The 24,930-nt window shown below is 48.1% G+C and overlaps 1 pseudogene; it reads left to right on the top strand.

Moving 5' to 3' along the window:
- Positions 1 to 15,054: 15,054 nt before the first annotated feature.
- On the top strand, positions 15,055 to 16,050 carry LOC146822268 (28S ribosomal RNA; annotated as a pseudogene; the record flags this gene model as incomplete).
- Between the last annotated feature and the right edge of the window lie 8,880 nt (positions 16,051 to 24,930).

The raw sequence follows: 24,930 nt of genomic DNA on the forward strand, positions 1-24,930 counted from the left end.
GGGCCCCACACAATAAAATGTTATTTTGCAAAATAAGCAATGTGAATGCTTTGTAGGCAGATAGGCGTGGGCAGGCAGTCCGTCCGGTGGCCCCGTGTGATGCCAGCAGTTTCTCCAGAGAGGAAGACACGCAGCAGGCCGCAGCAGGCCTGGGGGCAAGAGGAGAATCGGAGTTAACAGTGAGCCCGGTACTGCCTCTCACCTTAAAGCAGCTCTGCGCTGTTCCTGCCTGTTCTGTCACTGTCCTGCCTGTGCTGTCCTGATTAAGCGGTGCCCGAGCGATGCTTGCTCTTTCTGTGCAGCCTGTGCCTCTGCCTTCTGTGTAGGCGCTGTGCCAGCTCTGCCCGTGGTGTCATATTGTTCTGCCTGCACTGTACTTGTCCTGCCAAGGTTGTGCCTACTCTGTCTGGACTGTGCCTCTAGTCTGCCCTGCATGCTCTGGGCATATACCCTGTCTGCTCTGTTCCTCTCCTAGCTGCACGTTGCCTCCGTGTGCCCTGCCTGCCCTCTCGATCTGCCCTACACGTGCACTATGCCCAGTGCTTAATTTGTTAAATTAGCGTTCGTTTGGTTCCACGGGCACAGTGATTTTGTGGTTTTTGCTATAGCCACATAATCAGGACCACTGGCCATATTTTGCGCATACACGGGACCGGAAGTCTTATATTTACTATGGGTAGCGCTGGTACTCGTGACCGCTGCACAATTTTGCGCTGCTCTTGCGTGCTTTTTAATGATAAGTATATCGACACGTTTTGCATAGCTTTTTGCACCGTGACTGCCTATGCAAAACCTTAGTAAACACGAGCCCACCCTCAAAGAGCGGTGACTTTGCATACCCTAGAAACACCAGCACGAGTACTTTAAATTACAGGGCAACATTTGGGGTGATTTTTTATCACCTTTTGGGCAAACTCTGGACGTTGGATGTGTCTTTACCTGTTAATGGACTGATTACTTCACTGTTCTGATTGAATGTATCTGTTTTTCAAACCACTACCGGAGGAAAAAACAATTCACAACAATAGATTTTGCACGTTGCCTCCGTGTGCCCTGCCTGCCCTCTGGATCTGCCCTACACCTGCACTATGCCTGCTCACAGTTTGCCCCACTTACGCTACAACTGTCCGGCCTGCTCTCTGCGGGTGTTAATGCTGCTGCTGTGCCTGCTTTGGCCAGCTATACCAGTCGTGCCTGTCCTGGCCCACTCTGCTTGTAATATGCTTGCCATGTCTGTGCTGTGTCTCCCCTGCCTGATCCGTGCTCTGGATGCTCCACCCACAGCTTTTTCAAAGTTCCTACAGAAAGGAAGTATTTTACTCATTAAAAAAAAAAAAAAAAATGCAGTAGGGATGGACTTCTAACCAAGAACTCTACAACTACCGGGCAGGGCCTCTCAATAACCCTTGGCTCTTAACCAAGCACCTCGTAGCTGACCTAGAGGAGCCGCTCTGCTCACTAAGTCTCAGGCTGCCAAGCACGCACTCTACGATGCAATGGAGGAGACACTCCCATTTTAACCAATAACTCTACCCCTGAGTTGCAGGAGCAGCACCCGAGAGAACAGCTTACCTTTTCCAGGCTGGTGCTTGATGTTGGGCGAGTGCTCTTGACTCTGCTCTGAAGCGCGGTTCTCGTCGCTATAGGTCCTGTCTTCTTGGGGTGCATCGGTGTTGGCGTGAGCCCTGAGTACTGGCGGAAAAAAATTGCCTTGAGTGGCACGTTCAGTTAATCTTGTTTTTCTCTAAACAGCTGTGTGCCAGTGTTCAGTGTTATATTTGTCTACAAAGTGGCTGATTATTCTATATAACATTTTATAGTATGTGGTGCTCACGGCCGCAGCTCTTCCTCCACTGCTGCTGGGTTTTAACTTTTGCGACGAAAGACATATTTTTTTCAAGTTAAAAGCCGGTAGCAGTGGCAGAAGAACTGCAGCTGTGAGCCCCACACACTATAAAACATTATTTAGCATACTAAGCCATTTGAATGATTTGTAGACAGATATAACACTGAACACTGGCACGTTCAGGTAGACTTGTTTTTTTTTTTGCCATCAGCTGTGTACTAGTGTTCAGTGTTATATTTTTCTGCATTATGTTAAATTACTTTTTATAGCGTGGGCCCGAAGATGTAGTTATTCCTCCACTGCTGCTGGCTTTTAACCAAAAAAAAAAAGATTTATTTTGCCTTGAGTGGCACATTCAAGTAGTCCTGTTTTCTGTCAGTAGCACACATTCTTGCAATGTTATAAAGTAAAACTAAAAGTCCTACAACGCATTGTGTTATGCTAGTTCTTCAAAGCCTTGTACTGGCTAAAGGTAGCATACATTATGGGTCCCTTGGACGCTATTCAGAACAGCCCACCCAGTGCGGCCGAGTTCCTTCCTGGCCTCCAGTAATATTCAGGCATGAATTAAAATGTCAAGTTAACTCTGCCTCTGGTGATTAATTGTCTTCCTGGAGAGAGACAGGAGTTTTGTCTAGGGGAAGTTGTGACTGCTTGTAAGGTAGTACAGATGGTTAATATACCTGCTGCATTAAACGTTTACCATGCAGATGAAAAAGTGCACATAATGTAAAGTAGGTCAGTGTGTTACTGCTTCTGTCAGAGAGATCCTTTTGTTACCTGCAGTTTGTAAGTTAAAATCCTATCATGGAACAGCAAGCTATTAACTAGTCTGAGTGTCATCAAAGAGCTGCATGCAAACTGCAAGTTATATATTACAGCTATATGTTTTTTTTGCCCAATCTTTCATTATCCTAATCTTGCAAAAAGGGTTCATTTGGGTAGAAAGCAATTCTTATTGGAGAGTAACCCTAACAATGCTGTTATGTTTTTAAATTATGAATTTGCGCTTTTCCAGACTTAGAACACTTAAACTATATTGCCTACAATGTCAATCATGGATGACATGTGACTCCTATACCTTGTAGTCCTGTCTGATGTAACATTCCCTAGATACTGATTTACACACGTAGGATTGTATCTATGCAGTATGTGTATGTTGCAAAGTGCTCTGACGCCTTACACTGGTGTTAGAGGCACTATAAAACTAAATTAATCTGAGAGACAATGGTTATGTTATGGAGACTTGAAGGTCAGTGTTAAAGGGTTGTACTAAGGGAATGCGTGTGAGGGATGGTCATTGGGGAGCACCAACAATGTCGCACAGGGCGCCACGCCGCCACCAGTGTTAAAGCCGACCCTGAGCGAAGTAACTTTTTGCAAAGGGCAGGAATATTGCATAATGTGCAGTGTGGTGGTGGCGTGATGCCAGTCGCAGCAGGTCACGTCACCGCGTGGTAGTAGTAGCATGATGTAATATGTTTTAATACTCTACTATACTGAATAACCCCATACCCCTTCGGCACCTGGTAGTGACTGTGACTGACTCATTCAAGTGCATTGCCTGATTTTATTCAGTTTATCTGTTTAGTGTTTTCACAACATTTTGGTTTATTTTGCCACAAAAGCTATGTCAAAGTTGTACCTTTTAACTCATAGACTCTGTTAAAAATGGCATACCCTACCCCAGTATTGTCCTTTCCCCAAATCAGCACATACAGCACTGAAATTGTCCCTTTTCAATGCATTAGTGATTTTAGCTCATTTATTCCAAAATTGTGCTTTAAATGCACTTTTGATGTAATCTTTTTCAAAATGTTCACAGGACAGGGGAACCTCCTATCAAAACCTTATTGTAAGGAAGGCTCCCTTGGAGAAATTTAGATCAGGTATATATTACATCTGACTTTTAGCACTGCCAGTTGACGATGTGGGTGGAGCTAATATAGTAAGTGGGTGGAGCCAGATGAGGAAGTGGGCGGAGCCAGAGAAAATGGGTGTGGCCTCCAACAAACATTTGAGCACCTGCACTTCATATTTTACAAATTAAGCACTGAGCGCAGAGCTGCTTTAAGGTGAGAGGCAGTACCGGGCTCACTGTCAACTCCGATTCTCCTCTTGCCCCCGGGCCTGCTGCGGCCTGCTGCGTCTCTTCCTCTCTGGAGAAACTGCTGGCAGCACACGGGGCCACCGGACGGACTGCCTGCCCACGCCTATCTGTCTACAAAGCATTCACATTGCTTATTTGGCAAAATAACATTTTATTGTGTGGGGCCCACAGCTGCTGTTCTTCCGCCACTGCAGCTGGCTTTAACTTTAAAAAAAAGATTTCGCGGCAAAAGTTAAAAGCCAGCAGCAGTGGAGGAAGAGCTGCAGCCACGGGTCCAACACTATAAAATGTTATTTAGCATAATAATACATTTCAAATATAACGCTGCTAAAAGGCATTACTTACTGGCACTGCGGGACGGCCTTTTTCATTTTAATGAATCTGCGAAGGATGAGGCCTGCTGCAAGACACGCTGATTGCCTCTGACTTCGGATAATGATTAAAGCGGCAGCTGCGCAGTATGCTGGGCGGGCCGCGGGTGAAAACACTTCTCATTGGTCCGATTAGGGGCACAAACTTGATGATTCGACAAGGAGGGACGGGGCCAGGCTACTTATATGTTTTGCAATCGGTTATTGGTAGTGCACTATGCTAGCGCGAGCGGCGCTACCAATGAATGACTGCAGAATGGGGTGTGACGGTGTTGGTGACCTACGCCGAGGCAGGGACCTACGCAGCTTCAATTTCTGGCGGTAATGTAATGTGTGTGGCTCATATTTAGGTGGGCGGCAGAGCCGCTGCATCCAATTTGAAATGTTTTAGGCACCCGCATTAATGTGCGACATCAAAACTTCATGGGGGGGTGAGGGGAGGAGACTTGAACAGTCAGTGGCACCTACTCTGAGCAGCGCGCAGGCCCGTAGCGAATACAATTATTATTCATACTGCATGTGGACTCAACCAGCCTGTAGACCCGGAGCTGAGGAATAAGTGCCGGTGCTAAGCACCGGAAAGCACCGGCACAAATTAAGCACTGGTAGTACTTATCTTCCTCCAAGGTAAGGCTCAACCTCAGAGTAAGGACTAGGATGACAAATATAGACTGGAGATAATAAATAGATGCATGTTTCAGTGTAAGGATGGAGAGAGTGCAAAAGAGACACTTGTTTCTGCCATTACATATTTTTCTTATCATCTGTGTCAGAAGCCATGGTATAACTTTGTCTGATTTGGGTTTGTGATGAGATTTTCTGAGATGTTTATACTCACTTCCTTCTACTCTGACTGCTCCGCTTCATGCTTGCCTACTGCCCTAATCTCCTTATCCTGTGCCCTGGCCTCACTGGAACCCGCTCGTTCTGCCTGCTCTCTATGCATCCTGTCCTCTTTCTTGCATGCATTTTACCGTGGCTTTACTCTGCCTTTCATGTTCTCTTCCCTTCCTTCCCTTCACTGTTGTTTCCTCCTCCCTGTATACTGGCTACCCTGCCTTCCCTTTACCATTGATGTTCACTACCACCAAGCTAACCAGCTGTCCTATGTGATACTACACACTTCTTGCATCTAATCGTCCACCCTCTTCCCCGCCTTCCATCTACCATTCCTGCCTCCTAGCTTTCCTTTCATTCTGCTTCCTAACCCACTGCATTTTTCTCATTTCCAGTACTGGCTCCTGTTAACTAACCTCTATGTTTAAGTTATTTATTGGTAGTTTCCAATACTCTGACTCTTTCTTCCCTGACCCAGTACATACTATTTGAGATTAGTCCGCACTCCCTGGCAGTCACCTCCCTTCCTATAGTTAGTAAACAGACACACTCTGAGGCCTTCTAAACCTTTTAGATATGGTGGTAGCCATAACAACAGGCCCATAATTCTCCTGTGGTACTATCAACCCCTGTAAGCCTGAAGAAACAAGATCTTTGGGAGAGATAAGTTAATCGGTTAGGAACATGCCAAGGGCCTTAGATCAGGCAATGAACATTGCCCCACCTTACCACTGGCTGTTTCATCAAATACAATAATATTCAAGTTTCACTGGGCACCTCAGGCCTCAAGGACTGGTATCACTGCCTCTGCTGCACACTTAATGGCCATGCCCCTGTAAAGTCATTTCTATGGACCTCATAATTACACTAATTATTCACTGAAAAAATGAAGCAGAAATTAAATCCTACCTCGTTCTGGCCATAAAATATTCACATGGTATGTGAACCCAGTGAAGTTGCTGGACAGTACCAAAGGCATAGTCAACATAAGAAGACTGTCAGCAGGGGCAGTGCAGGCCCTGATATTCATGGACTCCTATATGCACAATGCTCACACTTGGATGGCTGCAGCAGGCAGGTGGTGAGACTTGCTGCAGGGTCTGTCACATAGGCCTGTCACTTGCTGTGCACTACCAAGCAATAAGCAATGCCACCTGTGCCTTGGTACCAGGATCTCAACCTGCTTGCTACTCTGAGAAACTGTCCCTATTGCGCATAGGTGGTCAAAAAATGTATAGTTTTCATACCTCTTTTTACAGTATGCAGAGAAAGAACTAGCCAGAGACGTGCCTGTGTAGCCCCTCACCCTGGCCTCCTGCCTGTCTGTTTCTTTTTCACAGAAGACTCAGGACCTCCACGCTTCGTGTGCCCCAACCCCCTTGCCACACTTACAGCAGACACCTAGCTGTTACTCCTATTTTGTTACTTTTTTTGCTGGACTGACTTTCAGCACAGCCTGTAGCAGCACAGTCTGGCAGTCCACTTTAAGTGCTGTGCAGGAATGTGAAAAGATAAAGCTGAGGCCCAGGGTTTTTAGGGGGGGCCAAAGAAAAATATGCACTGGCCTGGCCCCGCCAGTGGCTATGGCTCTGCATCTACTCCTCTGTCCTCCACACATCTTTCTGCCCAGCACACAAGAAGTGCTGTATGTTTTTGTTGACCTTACCCTTTCTGGCCTCTCTCACTTTCTTACTTGAGTTACCAACTAACCCACAGAGAGGGTCACTGTAACATAGGGTTAGCTGGGCACTGATGTGCTGCTGTCACATCCTTCCATCAGCACATTGTGCCCACTGCCCTCCCCTACCCTGTGCTGTTGCACCAGGCTGAGCTACACAACCTGCCAAACTAAAACAACAACCTGGCTTTAATCAATCAGTTAATCAATCCAATCAACTGCAAAGTATCAGAACACAATGGTTCCAGGATATCAATCAATCAATCAATCAGAACATCTTTATGTGGCAGGGAGACTCACCATAAATACAGTTTAACATACTTACAAAAAAGATAAAATGAACATCAAAGGCGACCAACAAGTATCACATAGAACTTGAGTAAAAGCATGCTACGCAAGGATAAGTGGTGTAATAAAGTAAAACATTTTAGTCCAAGTGCATAGTGCTTCTTGAATGTACGGCTGCTTTGAGAAACAAACTTAGGTAACAGCAGGTTTCATTGTCAGTTTTTATGCATTTGAGTTGTCATTTTTGAGTCTCAGCCCGGCGCCAATTCATTGGAGAAATTTATTTAGCCGCACAAAGTCACATTGTTAATGCAATGAAGCACATAGCACTGCCAATCATAACTTTGCATCAGGGAGGTGTTCTGTGGGTGGAGTTCCCGTGCATCCACCCATGGATATTGACACAATCCCAGATTTGCTCAGTTCAGTATACTTCGGAAAGCGCCAAAACTATGCCTCTCTGACCAGGGAAAAAACTTTGTTTGACCTCAGCACTTCTCTTTTTAACTGCACATACCTAATCCTGCCTGTAATGTGGGCACCCTTGCAGCATAGTGCAAGGGTGCATACATGGGTGCGAGGCAGCACACTGTGCAGCAGAGATAGGAGACAGCAGAAATTCTTAGTAGGTAAGGTGCGTTGCTGTTCTCCCCCTTTCATGTAACACATCACAGCAACTTTGCTTACTGCCCTGCATTGTGTGAAAATGAATAAATATCTCCCAGAATCTTAATCTGAACCTATGACATTTAAATTCAATTCAATTAATTAGTAAAAAGCACTAGAATCTGTAAAAGGAATGTATGCATTGAACAGGGTAGTTAAGCTCCCTTGAGGACTTGGGAGACACCCTATTCACTGCTAGAACCCACACTTGGAATTCTGCCCCTGAGCAGCCCCATGCTTTGCCTCCCAGCTCAACTGATGAACAGATTGTGTGAGGCTTCTGACATCATCAGAACCCCCTTACATATTATAATCCATTGATGAGAGACCTAAGCCAGCATCTACTCTGATAATATTACATTAGTAAAGCCTGAGCTAAAGAGTTTGTAGTTCCCTCTTCACAAAGGCTGGGCTACTCTTCTCGTGGCCTCTGAAACACTTCCTTACAACAGGCAACAGCAGCACCTGCTGCTCCTTGGGGCTGGGTTCCTGCTCTTTCAAATAGTTAACATATATAAAAAAGAAGGCACCTGCATGTAATACCAAATCTTATAGAAATTCAGCCAGAATGAACAGCACACTAATTACCTACCCCTGCAGCCCCTCTACTTCTTCCTTCCATGTGAATCCAGTAAAAAAGCCACCTGCACTATCACAAGTGAACAGCTGAAAACACTACAACAAAGTCCCAGACCCTCCCTCAACCAGTGGAAAAACCTCCCCTGACTGTGACCAACAAGCGTGACACAGAGTGAGTGACGGTGGTCCATGGCAGCACAGAAAGCAGTGTGGTCAGGATACATCATGTGAGTTTTGAATCAGAAACAAAGTGGAGCCGAAAGGGCAGGTACAACAATGGACATTGCGTGGCTTCTTCTTTTGGAATAATTGTTGCACTTGTGCCTAAACTCACTCTTTTCACACTTCCAGATTCCACCGAAGCTTGTTGACTTACATGAAGATAGCGACACAATGACGACTGACAGCAGGTGGCAAATCAAAGAGAAAATACACCCAGGGTTAACTAAACACACAGATAACCTGCCCCGTGCAGCCCCTCTCCCTCTTCCTTCTGGATCAACACAGTAAAAGGGCCAGCTGTGCTATCACACAAAGCACACTGTTCTGACACTTCCAGGGCCCACAGAGGTTCGTGTTGACTTACTTGAAGCAAGGTGTTCAGTCCAGCTGAGTCCATTATGACTGACAGAAGATGGCAAATTAAAGAGCTAAATAAGGCTACTCTTGAAACATTCACTCTGGCTTTTCACATCCTAATGCCCTGTTCAGGATGTTTCACACTCCAAGTGCCTGGAAATCCCAAAATGATTGTCTTGCAACCTTGTAGCAACATGTTACTGAACACCCTGCAGGTACATCTAGTGGTTATGAACAGAGAGAACAGTGTCCTTTATAAAGGCTTCAGCCCTCGTTATATATGTCTGCTGGCCCAGGCAGGAGGTCCTGAGGGAACTCTGGAATCTCAGAAGACCTTCCAGATACTGATTAATGAGGTAAACATGTTCATTATAGTCTGTGCTGGTGCACTTCCCTTCTTTTCATGCCCCAACCTTTCCTGACCTACCTCTTGCTAAGAAGAGAGATATCAGTGTCTAGAAAACATCACTATTTAAATTGGAAAAGGATGTTTGAAGGCACTAAGGGACACCTTTATGGAAATAGCACTTGGTGCTCTCCCCTGCATCCCAGGAGAAGGGAGAATGCTCGGTGCTTCTCTAATGCGGTGCATGTGTGTCCTATCCCCTTGCACGTGCATCTTTGAAGGCTGGTGCCAAATCAGGCCCCCTGACCATGGCACAAGGGGGCCCGTGTTGTAGGCAGGATTGTTTTTGTGAGAATCCGTCGAGGCATTTTCTTTCTTTCTCTCTGTGTGTGCTGCAGAATGCTCACAGAGTAAAACTATGAGAAATAATTCTGCAACACACATAGAGGAGGAAAAACATGGAGAAATTAACATATTTTTCCTTGTTACACCTTGCCTTAGCGGGTGTAAGATTTTAACGCATTCCCAGGTTTCCACTCCTTGTAAATTTGGAAATGCATAAAGTTCCTTGGGGACACCTCCCTTGCGCAGAGTAAGGCAACACAACAATTCTATGCTGCTTGGCATTACCCCATATTTGTGAAGCCATTCAAAGCCATGCAAAGTGGCTTTGAATGGATTTATAAATCTGACTTTGAGCTTTGCGTTGTGCATGTACAAGGCCTTCAAATATATGCCCCTAATGTGGCAGAGGATAAATGACACAAGTTCTCCAAAATGCTATCCTTGTTGCCTCTCAAGTTATTTGATAAAAAAGGTCAGTTTGGCATTATCAGAAATCAGATGCCGATACAAAAAGCATCTGAAAGGAGATATCTTACGTTATCACAGCTTTTTTCTTACGAGGATGGGTCCTGTGATTTCTTTAAGTTATTTCTGAGCATGTTTTTTTCCCTTTCCTTACCTGTCTTTTCCTGTCTGAGCGATGCAGAGAATTCTCATGAAACTTTGCAGAAGAACTAATTCCGGCCCTAATGATATCCAAGCCGGGATGCAACCAAAATGCTGCACTTCATGGCAGGCATGTTCCTGCATCTCTCCAAGAGCTCAGTCTATCATTGGACAGTGGTAATGATATATAAATGGTAATCTACAACTTTCTCAACATAGTGTGACATGCCAGCTTCAGTTTCTAGCAGCAGTCCTGCTTTTCAAGTTCACCATGGAAGCCACAGCAGGCTTGCATAGAACAGAACACTGTCAATATGTCTTTGACTTTGAGGGAGGAAGCAAGCAGCATTTCATGGACATTTTAGATGTGCATCCTAACAATCCAGGTCTAAGAAATTGTGTCATTAGTAAAGGTGTATAGAAGCCACACTCAAATACTAACCACAGTCCTTGATAGAGTGAATGACAAGTTACCCAGCTCCTCCACCTGGTAGCTTGCACAAACTTAACCTAGGTTTAACATAGAGACAATGTGAAATGTATATATGCAACACACAAACAACAATCCCAAACCAAATATGAAATCTACAGCAAATTGTAATAAATGAAATGACACCACAACAATCAAAAACCCAATCAGCAGAGATATCAGTTTTTAGGTTTTGAGTTAAAAATAGCACTACAAGGTGTAATACAACAACTGTGGGTATTTGATAAACGTCAATGGAGCACAGGCTCGGTACATGATGAAATTCAGCCCACTAAGAGAGATACCTTATGTCTTTGATGTGAGGTCTGTGAGATGTTGCTTTGCAAGGCTTTGCTTCACTCAGGGTCGGTTTCAATGAAGCTTTCAGCTGGCACAGTGATGGTTTGTTGGGCTTGCCATCACCCACCATCAGGTCCGATGAAGCCATCAGGTAAGAGCTGCACAGCTCTGCAGGGGTCAGCGATGGTCTGTGTTGGATCTGGTGAAGCTCTTTTCGATGGGCTCTGCTCAGCATAGTTCTGAATGGCTTCTATATCTCTGTGTCACATCAGGTGAAAGCTTTGGTTTGGAGATGCACACCATTGTGGACTCTGCATCGTATAGCACTAGATCTGATAGAATCCTCAGTTAGACAGGGAAGGGTGCCCCCCGATATTAGCCAAGAGTCCAGGACTTGGAATCCGACTGTTTGATTAAAACAAAGCATCGCGAAGGCCCGAGGCAGGTGTTGACACGATGTGATACATTCGGATGTCTGCCCCATCAACTTTCGATGGTACTTTCTGTGCTTACCATGGTGACCACAGGTAGCGGGGAATCAGGGTTCGATTCCGAAGAGGGAGCCAGAGAAATGGCCACCACATCCAAGGAAGGCAGTTGGCGCGCAAATTACCCATTCAGGACTCTGGGAGGTAGTGACAAAAAATAACAATACAGGACTCTTTCGAGGTCCTGTAATTGGAATGAATACACTTTAAATCCTTTAATGAGGATCCATTGGTGGGCAAGTCTGGTGTTCTGCCTCGGCCAACGCCTAGCAGCTGACTTGGAAATGATGTGGACCAGGGGAATCGATTGTTTAAATAAAACAAAGCATCGCGAATGCCTGAGGCGGGTGTTGACGCGATGTGATTTCTGCCCAGTGCTCCGAATGTCAAAGTGAAGAAATTTAATGAAGCCCGGGTACACGGCAGGAGTAACTATGACTCTCTAAATGACGAACCCAGGAATGAGCCTATGGACTCTGCTCAAGATGAGCAACAGATTGCCTCAGTACAAAACAAGATAGCATAGAAAGATAAGAAAAATGGAAGGCCCAATCGGACACACAAGAAAAATTATGCAAAAGCAAAGAGCAGCTACAAAGAATACCAGGCCATGTTTAAAAAAGACCAAAAGAAAATTGCCAGGATAATCACTGATGGGCAGAAGATGTCACCTGCCAAATCAGTGCTGATGAAATCTTGCAATATTATAAAGACATAATTGACAAAGAAAAGAAGAAAAATCCCAAATTCATCCCAATTGATTGGACAAAAGATGAATGGGAAATTGGAAGACTGTGTAAAGAAATTACACTGCTCAGAATAACTGAAGCCTTCGATGAATCAGATTTAAAGAAAGCAGTGGGGTCTGACACAATTGGCCTGAATGACTTAAATAATGTGCAGAACAAGCAACCAAGACTGCTGCCCAGAGTCATATCGTCTTGGTTATCGATGAGAAGAGTACCAGAGAGTATTAAAAAGAACCGGTCAATATTAATACCTAGGAATGTACCGATTAGCGAACTTAAAAAATTCAGTAATTAGCGATCAATTACCATTGGTACGGCATTCATGAAGTTTTCATGAAAATACTATCTAAAAGACTCACATCTTTCGTTGAATTGAATACGAGACAAAAAGGTTTCATGAAGGTGAGAGGTTGTCACGAAAATCTGACCCTTCTGTAAAACATCATAAAAGGAGCACGAAAGAACAGAAGCTCGTTAGCAGTGATGTTCATGGATATCTCAAAAGTCTTTGACTCTGTCAGCCATGGTCACATTTTACAGAGTCTTGAAAGGCACAGAGTTCCATCATGTATCAGAGACATAATAAAATACTTATACACTGACCCAACAACATTTTTCAAGGGAAAAAACAATGAATCAACTCCAGAAATAATAATGAAGTCGGGAGTTGAGCAAGGTGACTCTTTATCCCCACTGCTGTTTAACATTGCCATGGATCCTCTGATCTGTGATCTCCAGAAAGATGGCAAGGGCTTCACATTCGGCTCCAATGGTCTCATTAAGCAAATCACCGCTCTTGCCTTTGCCGATGACATCGCAGTACTCAGCAACACCTGGGATGGAATGAGTACAAATCTGAAAATCATTGGAAAATTCAGTAAAACAACAGGCTTGAAACTTAATGTGAAACAAAACACATGGATTTTATATAAGTCACCATAAAGATAAGATCCTGGTTAACAGCTGTAAATCATGGCAATTTGAAAAACAAAATATTGAAAACTTTCATCCAGGAGAAAGTGAGCGATACCTCGGATGGAACTTTGATCCACACACCGGCCATTCAAGCAACAACAAAATGAATGAGGTTCTTGTTGCCTGGGCTCAAAAACTCGACAATCTACCACTTAAGCCCACACAGAAAATAGAAATATTGTGTCAATATTTGATCCCTAAACTGTCATTTAAACTGAAAAATTACAGGAACAGAAGCTACAACTTTAAACATTCTGGATCAAACAATAAAAAAGTATGTCAAACATTTCCTACACCTACCTGCATACACATGTGATGGTCTCCTGTAGTAGAAAAGATCCTTTGGGGGCCTCAATATGCCAAAGTTATGTACGACAATTTATCTAAACAAAGTCAATAGTTAATTGTATCTCAGGGAAGCTCCAGATCTGTATATAGCTCATTCCTTCATGTATACAGGAGCAATCAATGAAAAAATTGTTAGCATCATCAAAACACACAAACTCAACATTCTAGACAGTAGATTTTTCAGTTATGAATTGAATTTTGTAGCAACGTATGATTGGAGGAAAGAGGAATTTGAGAAATGGGCAAATCTCCCTGTCCAAGGTGATGGTATAAAATACTTAGCAAGTAATCCAACCTCATGTTGAGAGCAAATGTTTTGTATATTAGAGAAACCATCACTAGGGAAGAAATCGTGCATTTTCTACTTGTAGATACAGCAAAGATTTGTGTGAAACAATTTCACATATTTCAGGTGCAGGTCCTAAAACCAAGGACATAAGGATAAAAAGACATAACAAAGTGTTGGAATTGCTCATTGATAGAGCAAAAAGGTGTGGGTGGATGAAATACAGGGAACCTCATGTTAAAAATAGTCAAGGTCAACGTAGAAAACCAGATGTAGTGTTCACCAAAAATGTTACTGTTGTAGTGATTGATGTTTCAATTTGTTATGAAAACTCACAGAATTCCCTTGAATAAGCGTTTGAGAGTAAAGTTAAATATGATCAGGATCTATCACAGCAAATCAAAGATCTTACCAACTGTAACACTGAATGTTTGCCTGACTACTTTAATGAACACTCTTAAAATGTGTCAACTATTCATAGACAATCACATTTCAAGGTAAATGCTGAGATGTACACTATTGTACAGCACACATGTCACTCTTATAAAACATATTGTTTTAAAATGTTGATTCATTAATATTTAAATGTGGTTAAACAGTTACATAATAGTTTATAGTTGACACACGAATTAGCATAGATGTGGATTTTATAGATGTGAATTTTTGTAGATGTGTATTTTCCAGCTCGATGTGCAATTCATAGATGTGTATTTTTATAGATGTGTGCTTAGAATAATTTAGTTACAAATGTGTACATCTTGATTACTGAAATGCATTGAATGAAGAATAGCTCTAAAAAAATTGCATACTCATAATCTCTACATAGTGCATTGATTATTGATGTCCTGCTATTCATACGTAAATTTACAGGACTGTTCATAGACAATTTTATATTGTTGGAATATTACTGCAGGGTGTACTATCTCTGGCCTGTACGTGATCCCAGTTCCAGTGACGACAGCTGACAGTGTGGCTGTACTCCGGAGCCAACAAATGTTGTATTGTTGGAAGCAAAACAGATGTGACGCTGATGGGCAGAATAATAATCCAGAATGAGCCACCGCGAGGTGGTACAGAAATCGAAAAATGGCTCGTTATCTAATTAGTGATGCGCATGAATGGATGAACGAGATTCCCACTGTCCCTGCCAACTATCTAGCAAATCTGCAGGCAAGGGAACAGGCTTTGCAGAATCAGTGGGGAAAGAAGTCCCTGTATAGCTAGACTGTAGTCTGGCACTGTGAAGAGACATGAGAGGTGTAGGATAAGTGGGAGGCCCTCAGGCCGCTGGTGAAATACCACTACTCTTATTGTTTTTTCACTTACCCGGCAAGATGAGCCCCGTGCGGCTCTCGCTTCTAGCACCAAGCACCTGCTGTCCACCAGGCGTGACCCGCTCCGGGGACAGTGGCAGGTAGGAAGTTTGCCTGGGGTGGTACACCTGTCAAATGATAATGCAGATGTCCTAAGGTGAGCTCAGAAAGGACAGGAGCCTCCTGCGGAGCAGATGGGCAAAAGCTCTCTTGATCTTGATTTTCAGTATGAATACAGACCCTGAAAGCGGGGACTCAGGATCCTTCTGACTTTTTGGGTTTCAAGCAGGAGGTGTCAGCAAAGTTACAACAGGGATAACTGGCTTGTGTCGGCCAAGCATTTATAGCAACATCGCTTTTTGATTCTTCAATGTCGGCTCTTCCTATCATTGTGAAGCAGAATTCACCAAGCGTTGGATTGTTCACCCACTAATAGGGAACGTGAGCTGGGTTTAGACCATCGTGAGACAGGTTAGTCCTACCCTACTGATGATGTGTTGTTGCAATAGCAATCCTGCTCAGTATGAGAAGAACCAAAGGTTCAGACATTTGGTGTATATGCTTGGCTGAGGGGCCAATGGGGCAAAGCTACCATCTGTGGGATTATGAATGATACCGCAGTGCTGTGGAGCCTCAGTTGACCTAGGATAGCCGGGCTCTCTCGGGGGGCCGGTGTGGAGAGCAGCTTGCTTGGGGACCGGAGTGCGGACAAACGGGGGCCACCTCCATCACCCTTATTGCACCTCATGTCCATGGGGCACCTGGTGCTAAATCATTCGTAGACAACCTGATTCTGGGTCAGGGTTTTGTAAGTAGCAGAGCAGCAACCTTGTTGACAAATAATTAAAGTCATCCTCTGAGCCAAGCTTTTGTCTTTTTGTGCATGGGTGCCCGCGGATGACCTCCTCCACCACACTCAGGGGTAGGTCCCTCTGTCGCCAAGACAATGGGAGGGATGAGGATGGGGTACCGTGGGCCTGGGGAGGCTGCCTCCACTAGGTGCCGTCTGGCACAAGGGCCTCCCCCTCCTGTCCATGCACCACCCGGGTTTGGGGATGGGGGCCAACCATCCCTTGCATGTCAGCAGGGTGACCAGATTTCCTGGGCCAGCTGGGCCCTCCTTTCTTTTGCTCCCAAACAAATATAGCAGGGAGGGCTGGGTGACCAGATGGCCCTGCAGGCCGGGTGACCAGATGGCCCTGCAGGCCAGGCGACCAGATGGCCCTTTGAGCTGGGTGGCCAGATGGCCGGCTTACCGGTGAGCCTGGCTGACTCCAACTTTTGTTCTTCCACATGGTTCTGTAAGCCCCCACTACATTGGGCTTAATAGTCAAGGAAAAGGGGCTCCCCGGGAAGGTTGTCGGGGAGAGGATGTGGCCTGGGTTTAATCTTCCTCGGTTCCAGCCGAGGGTCTGGGGGCTGGGCACAGGGGGCCCATTGGGTCCTGGGGAGGCTCTCCCCAGCCGGGCTAGGGTTTGAAAGCTGGGACAAGGCCTGGGGCTTGAGCTCCGTCCAGTGGGCCTCAGGGTGTGAGACCCCCCGTCCTGCAAGCCAGCTGAGGGTCTGGGCACTGGGGACGGTGGTTCATTGGGGCCAGGGAGACTCTCCCTGGCCTGGCTAGGGTTCGGAAACTGGGACCGGGCCTGGGGCTTGAGCTCCATCCTGCGGGCCTGACTTGCTTCTGGCTCCAAGCGACCGGCACCCCTTCAGATGCGGCCCGCTCTGGAGACAGTGGCCGGCAGGGAGTTTGACTGGGGCGGTACACCTGTCAAACGATAATGCAGGTGTCCTAACGTGAGCTCAGGGTGGACAGAAACCTCCTGCGGAGCAGAAGGGCAAAAGCTCGCTTGATCTTTATTTTCACAATGAAAACAGACCGTAAAAGCGGGGACTCGTGATCCTTTTGACTTTTTGGGTTTCAAGCAGGAGGTGAAAGAAACGTTACCACAGGGATCACTGGCTTGTGGCGACCAAGCTTTCATAGCGACGTCTCTTTTTTATCCTTCGATGATGGCTCTTCCTATCATTGTGAAGCAGAATTCACCAAGCGTTGGATTGTTCACCCACTAATAGGGTATGTGAGCTGGGTTTAGACCATCGTGAGACAGGTTAGGTTTACCCTACTGATAATGTGTTGTTGCAATAGTAATCCTGCTCAGTATGAGAGGAACCACAGGTTCAGACATTTGGTGTATGTGCTTGGCTGAGAAGCCAATGGGGCGAAGCTACCATCTGTGGGATTATGACTGAATGCCTCCAAGTCAGAATTCCCCCTAAACCCTAACGATACCTCAGTGCCGTGGAGCCTCAGTTGGCCTGGGATAGTCGGCCTCTGCTTAGTGCCAGTGCTTAGGGACACTCACCAGGGGTGGGTCCGTCTGCCACCAGGACGATGAGAGGGATGCGGAGGGGGTGATGTGGGCCTGCGGAAGGCTGCCTCCACCATGTGCCTCTCCGACATGGGGGCCTCCCCCTCCCATCTTTGCACCCCTGGGGTGCGGGGATAGGGGGCCACCATCCCTTGCGGGTCAGCAGGGTGACCAGATAGCCTGGGCCAGCTGGCCCCCCCTTTCCTTTGCTCCCAAACAAGTCTAGCTGGGAGGTGAGCAGCCCTGAGGAAGGAGCCTACCAAGCAGTGGGCTCAGAGTGTCTGGTACCATCACCATTGTCAGACTGCAAGGGCGACTGGGTCTGGCCATCTCAGGCCATCTGGGTGCTGGGTCTTCCCAGGCCATCTGGTCACCTGATGGCCCTGCAGGCTGGGCGACCAGATGGCCCTGCAGGCCGGGTGACCAGATGGCCCTGTTGGCTAAGTTACCAGATGGCCGGTTTACCGGCCAGCCGGGCTACCCCCAACGTTTGTCCTTATACAGGGTTTTGTAAGCCCCCACTATGTGGGGGCTTAATAGTTGAGGAAAATGGGTTCCCTGGGCAGGTTGGCGTGGTGAGGATGTGGCCTGGGCTTAACCCTCCTCGGTTCCAGCTGAGGGTCTGGGCACTGGGGACAGAGTGTCCAGTGGGGCCCTGGGAGGCTCTCCCTGGCCTGGTTAGGGTTTGGAAGCTGGGACCAGGCCTGGGGCTTGAGCTCTGTCTGATGGGCCCTGGGGTGCGGGAGCCCCCCATCCTGCAAGCCAGCCTAGTGTCAGGGCACTGGGGACGGGGTTTCACTGGGGTCAGGGAGGCTCTCTTTGCCTGGCTAGAGTTCGGAAACTGGGACCGGATCTGGGGCTTCCTCTGTCCGGCGGGCCTTGGGGTGTGGGAGCCCCAGTCCTGCAAGCCAGACGAGGGTCCGGGCGCTGGGGATGGGGGTTCATCGGGGTCCAGGGAGGCTCTCCCCAGCCTGACTAGGGTTCCGAATCTGGGATGGGCCCGAGCTTCATCCAGCAGGCCCCGGGGTGTGGGAGCCCTCTATTCTGCAAGCCACCCAAGGGTTTCTGAAGCTGGGACCGGGCCTGGGGCTTGAGCTCTGACTGGCGGACCCGGGAGTGTGGGAGCTCCCATCCAGCTAGCCAGCCGAGGGACCGGGCACTGGGGACTGGCGTCCACCGGAGCCCCGGGAGGCTCTCCCCGGCCTCGCTAGTGTCTGGAAGCTGGGACCAGGCCCAGGGCTTGAGCTCTGTCTAGCAGGCCCCGGGGTGTGGGAGCCCCCCGTCCTGCAAGCCAAAAGAGGGTCCAGGCTCTGGGGACGGGGATCCACCCAGGCCCTGGGAGGCTCTCCCCAGGCTGGCTAGGGTTCAGCAGCTGGGACCTACAAGACACTGCAAGAATGCCGTAGATAATGTTGTATGTCCTTGAAATTGAAAGTGTATTTTGTGAAGTTTCAATGTCTGACTGCTACCATGTCTGAAGTATGTTTGCACTTTTACGTGTGGTTTACACATTTGGTACAGCTGATAACTCTAATTTAAAAATGACATGGTCTATCATAACCCTAGACAAATATTCACTGAGTTACTCCGTCTTTCGGTCTCAGTATCACACATCATGGAAGCGCTTGAGCACACAGCTTCATACCCTACTGCCCTGTATGATAACCAACAAATGATCCCTGCAGCTTCATCTACACACATTTACAGAGCATACGGTCTCAAACAAAGTTACTCTAGTGCCAAAGGCTACTTTACATGTGCCATCTGACCTCAAAAAGGCTCTGACATACTCATTAAGGTCTCTAGAAAGACACTGATACCAATAAAAGTGGAATGAAAGGAGTCGTCCTTTCATTTTGGTTTAGGCCATGCTCTGTGAGCTCTGCCTCTCTATTCAAACTGGTTGAGAAATGTAAGGTTTAATATATCTCTTGAAGGTTATCAACCACTATCCTAGTACATATAACTCTCTGCAAAGGTACACTGCAAGTAGGTCTAAGACAGTGATATTTGTGCTTGAAGCTGAAAATGAACTCTGACAACTTTTAAAGGCTTACATTCAAATATTTCAGCTATATCTGTACTTGTACGTGTAGTCTAAGATGTGTAGCGCAGCTTATGATCCTAACTTAAAGACTGTACACTCATACTGTCATCCAGCCACTATCTAAGCAGTCATGCAATCATCTATGCACTGTCCTGCAAAAATATATGTATTCAGGCAATGCACTTTCACTCATCAATTCACCCATGCACTACATTTGCAGTTATCCATTGACCCAGGGACTGTATTTGTACTCAGGCAATCATCCGGACACTGTACTTGCACTCGTACAATCACACAGGTACTACCCAGACACTCATCCTGTTGGACTTGGCCCTTCTGGCAAGTTCACCCCTGAAACTTTTTGCTTTTATTGGTGACTTGGTGATAGTGCTTTTTGGTTTCTGCGCACTTTCCCTGTGTCCCAGGGTAAAGTGCGTGTGCACTCTGAGTGCATTTGGTGAGATAGGCCTGCCCTCCCATAGGAATGCATGGGGAATGTATGTGTCCCTGGTAGTTCCTGATGCGTGGGGTGTGCAGGCTCGAGTTTGGTATGTGCGGACTCGTGTGATTGAATGCTTCGCAATGATGTATGGTGCGTGATTATGTCATGTGCGGAAGTGCCACTTCTAGGAGTTGGCATATTAGTGTAAAATGTGCAGTGACTGCCTGTCGTGTGATTGGCTGGCTGAGGTCATGTGACGGGCTAGGGAATCCCCAGAGTCAGGAGGAGTCACCCAGTGGTGAATGGGGAGATCAGCAGCTAGATGGGGGGAGGAGTACACCTGGGTCCTGAATAGGGCTGGGTTTTCCCCCACACAATGCTGGCTCCGCCCCCTGTGGTGCGACTGATGACCCTGGCCTGCACTCTGAATAGGGAGAGGGGCTGAGCAAAACAAAGTGCTCAGGAACCAGTTGTAACTGGTTCGCCCCTCCCCTGCACCTTGAGACAAAGGTACAATGTGTATAAAAAGGGGCTGTGTCCCCTTACAAAATGTTCTGCTTTGGATCCTGCCTGAGGGGGGCTTGCTGCTGGTGGGGCCCAGGAGGGACTGCCATGGGGGCTACCTCCCTGCTGGAGGGTCCTGTGTGCTGGTCCCTGGGCCCTGCATTGCCCCTGGATGCCTGGGGAACCATTGGGACCTTGTGCTTATCTTCTTTGTCCCTGAGAACTTTGTGTTCTGCCTTGGGCGCCTGTGAGCGTTCTACTTTTTCCCTGGGAGCGCTTTTCATGGTGCGGTGCTCCCTGCAGCTGAGGAGGAGCGCTTCTGTCCCGTGTGAAGGGAATCCCTGGCGTGGGGATTCCCCCTCGTTGTGGGGTTCTTGCGGGTGCCCACCCCGCAGTGGCCACCGCATCGATGCTGTTTTGCGAGGCCGGAGCCCACCCGGCATCGCCGCATCTGTTATATGCACGGGTGCCCACCCCGCTGGTGTTTGCCTTCTGGATTATTGCGGGTGCCCACCCCGTTTATTTCTTTTACGCTGCGGGTGCCCACCCCGCGATGTGCCCGTTGTCAAAATCACTGCTGCAGCCCGGTTCGGGACGGACAGGAAGTCAGGCAGAGTTCGTGGTGACGTGGGCGTGGTCTGCAACAGGAAGCGGACGGGAGCCTACCCCGCGCTCCTGTGACGGAGATCAAGAAGACGAGGGCGGGAGCCTACCCCGCCTCCACCGGCAAAGGAGAGTCCTGCGTCGCCGGAGGAAGTCAGAGGATCCGGGGAGTGGTGCTGGCGAAGGATTCCCGAGTCCCTAAGCGGGACTCCACCGAAGCGCTGCCGTCGCCCGGGACCTGCGCGTTCACCCGGTGAGTGTCAGCTACTGGGGGTGTGACGGGGCCCTGGGTTCGGTCCTCCCCGGCAGCGCCCAGCGCTGGTCCTGTTGCTTGGCCCGCCGCGGCCCCTCCCACAACAGGGGCATTATTCCTGGTGTCACTAGAGCCCCGAGGCTCCACCGACTGGGGCAGCGATTGTCTTTTGAGCGCAAGGCGCTCCAACGAGGGCCGCATTCTTCTCCTAGATCCCCGTGTGGCTCCAACGTGGTGGCCGTGTTCTGTAGAGCCCAGAGAGGCTTCCCCCCCCCCATCGTGTGTAGAGGGCATTGCTAGGTTAAGAGCCGGTTGAGGCTCCAACGTGAAGCCGGGCACATTATTGATCAGAGCCTGCGAGACTCAGGGGGCATTTCTTGTTTAGAGCCTGCGAGGCTCAGGGGGCCACAAGTGGTGCGTATTTAGAATCCAGGAGAGGCTCCAACCCCTGCCATATTTGTTTAGGAAGGCATCGTGGTGCCCCAGCATCTCTCCAGTTGCCCAGCACTTAGTGGGCAACTGCTACGTGTAGGTTGTGCTTTGTGCGCCCTGGTTTGCGCAGCCTGCGCAGGCGCGCCCTGACTCTGCTGGACACAGGGCGGCCTTGCCCCAACAAGGCCAGTTGGCCTAGGGACTGCCACAGGTGGTGGCTAATGTGTGTTTTGCGCAATTGTTCCTTTCCTGCACCTCTGAATGTGTGTTTATGCATCATGTGCCTTGTTTTACACCGCTGAATGTTTTTATGCATCATGTGTTTTCCTTCCCTACACCTCTGAATGTGTCGCGATGCATCATGTGTGCTGTGCTTAGACCCCTACAGGTATTGTGATACTTAGGTGGTTGTTTGTCTCCCTAGTACAGGTGGTACTAGCGAGGTCCCGGTTCCCTGCGTGACATTTTCCTAAGGTGGTTAGGGTTGCGTAGGTGGTACTTACCTGATACCAGTAGTTACTGATTGTGTGCTACATATGTTATTTTGTGCAACAGTAATTTTATGTTCTAAGTGCTATGTTCTAAGAGTGCTAATTCCTGACAGTGGTCCATGTGGCCCTGTCCCCTGTACATATAATCCCTTGTAAATTCTGCCCGTGCCTGTTGGCACATTGTAGAGTGTGTGTTCTTATCTAATGTGTTTTGGTATAATACAAAGGCTATTTTTATATAATACCTTGTGTGGAGTTTCCTTTGTGGTGGGCCTTGGGTGTTGTTGCTGGGTGCGCGCGCAAACGCTTTACACATCGCCTCCGGGATAAGCCTGACTGCTCGTGCCAAGCTACCAAGGGGGTGAGCAGGGGTTATCTTTGGCGTGTAACTCCCCAGCCCTGACTAGAGTGGTGGTTTCTGCCTGGCTTTGGCGCAAGCCTCAGCCAACCAGAAATCGCCATTTCTAACATTGGTGATCAGCGGTGGGATTTGGACTTGCGTTTGCGCTGTACCGCAGCAGCGACTGGCTGCACCACAAAACTCTGCATTTAGATAGTCACATGGTATAGGGATTATTGTTCTAAGTTTGTTTTTAAATGTCATTTCTGTGGAAATGTGTTCTGGATTCACCAGTAAGGGTGGGATCCAGTGGTGGCGGCAGATGTGTGTCCAGTGCATGTATTCCCATTCTCAGTTCCCGGGGTAATGGTACCTGTGTCACGTGGTGGTCAGGTTGAGAAATCAGGGGCGGTAGAAACTGTCTTACCAGTCTTGGGAGGGGTTTGGGGATGAATGTGTAATGCGCTGGATGAATGTGAATGTCCCATTCCCAGTTCCCGGTGTAATGGTACCTGTGTCACGTGGTGGTCAGGTTGAGAAATCAGGGGCGGTAGAAACTGTCTTACTAGTCTGGGGGGTGTGTGTGTGGATGAATGGTGTGAGTTCTCTGAAATAAGGAGCTTGCTGAATACTTTGGTGTGAGTTCTCTGAAATAAGGAGCTTGCTGGTTGATTGGGTGTGAGTTCTCTGGGATAGGGAGCTTGCATTGGGGAGTGATTCCAAAAGGAGTGGCTGAGGTGTCTTCCAGCCCAGCGTGGTGGAAGAGGTTCAGAGTAGCCCAGCTAGGTCTCGGTGTAGGGGCTCACGGCCTGTCTCTGCGGAGAAGGAGTGGGTGGGACTGCGTGTCTCCAGGTGCCCGAAACCCAGTCTCAAGGCCTGGATGGTTTCTTTAGGGAACATCAGGTCGGGGGCCTAGGCTGTACCAATAGGTCATTTGAGGAGGATCTCCCAGTGTCTAGAGGACGTGGAGTGGCTGTAATCAGAGCTCCAGTAGTCCTGGTGTCTGACGGTACCGCTCCAGTTGGGAGAATGCGGAAGTCCAGAGGGAGGGGTGAGAGGGGGAGGGATTCCCCAGTGGGAACCAGTAGGTCAGGGACCAGCCGGGAGGGCTGAGTCACCACTGAGTGACCGTGGTGTCGCCACTTCTGTCCTGGGGGTCTGCACGCACTGTCAGATGGACAGGAGGTAGTGAGATCAGCGCCAGGCAGACTGTCACACGACCCATTAGTTATGTGTCACCCTCGTTAAGTCCTGGTTCGCCAGGCATCTGACCAAAGGGTACGTCCCTCGGTTGGGGAGCCAGTAGTCGGTGTTTCCGGATCTGGACGTAAGGTCGGCTGTAGTCCTGAGGGCAGGTGGGGCTCATCTTAAGTGAAGAGACCCTGCTCTACAGTGGAAGGGGGTGCAGAGGGAGGGAGTCCTCGCCTCTGACCCCTTGGATCCCAGGTGGTAGACCAGTTGGTGGAGAGAGGTCCTGAACTGGTGGGAGAGTTGTGTTCTGGTGGGTGCTTCCCTGGGAGGGTGCGGAACCCCAGAAGTAGAGGTAGGGTGGGGCATTCTTGCCCGTGACCTCTGGTCAGCCTGAGGGTGCGGACCCTAGGATGAAGGATCAGTGGTAGTTGGGAACTACACTGAGAGGGAGAGTGGAGAATGGCTTGTACGCCAGGGGTTACTAACCCCCACTCTGGGTTTGGCAAGGACCAGTGGTATCTGGGTGGCCTAGGGCCTGGTCCTGGCCGTGGACAACTAGGTAGTACCAGTGGGGTAGCCTAGTTGGGCCTGAGTTCTTTTCGGTTGTTTTTTTTTCAGATGGAACCATGTTGATTGAGAATCGCGTAGAACCGGAGAGTGTCCCTGCAGTGCGGGCCTGCGTCCGTGTTCTATCGCCCCAAGCAGGGAAGTCCATCACGGTGGTGATTGGTCTGCCCTGCGTTTTGGCTGGAAGGGGGTTGTGTTGGACTTGGCCCTTCTGGCAAGTTCACCCCTGAAACTTTTTGCTTTTATTGGTGACTTGGTGATAGTGCTTTTTGGTTTCTGCGTACTTTCCCTGTGTCCCAGGGTAAAGTGCGTGTGCACTCTGAGTGCATTTGGTGAGATAGGCCTGCCCTCCCATAGGAATGCATGGGGAATGTATGTGTCCCTGGTAGTTCCTGATGCGTGGGGTGTGCAGGCTCGAGTTTGGTATGTGCGGACTCGTGTGATTGAATGCTTCGCAATGATGTATGATGCGTGATTATGTCATGTGCGGAAGTGCCACTTCTAGGAGTTGG

This window comes from Triturus cristatus, chromosome 6, assembly GCF_964204655.1.
Source record: "Triturus cristatus chromosome 6, aTriCri1.1, whole genome shotgun sequence".
Taxonomy (NCBI): domain Eukaryota; kingdom Metazoa; phylum Chordata; class Amphibia; order Caudata; family Salamandridae; genus Triturus; species Triturus cristatus.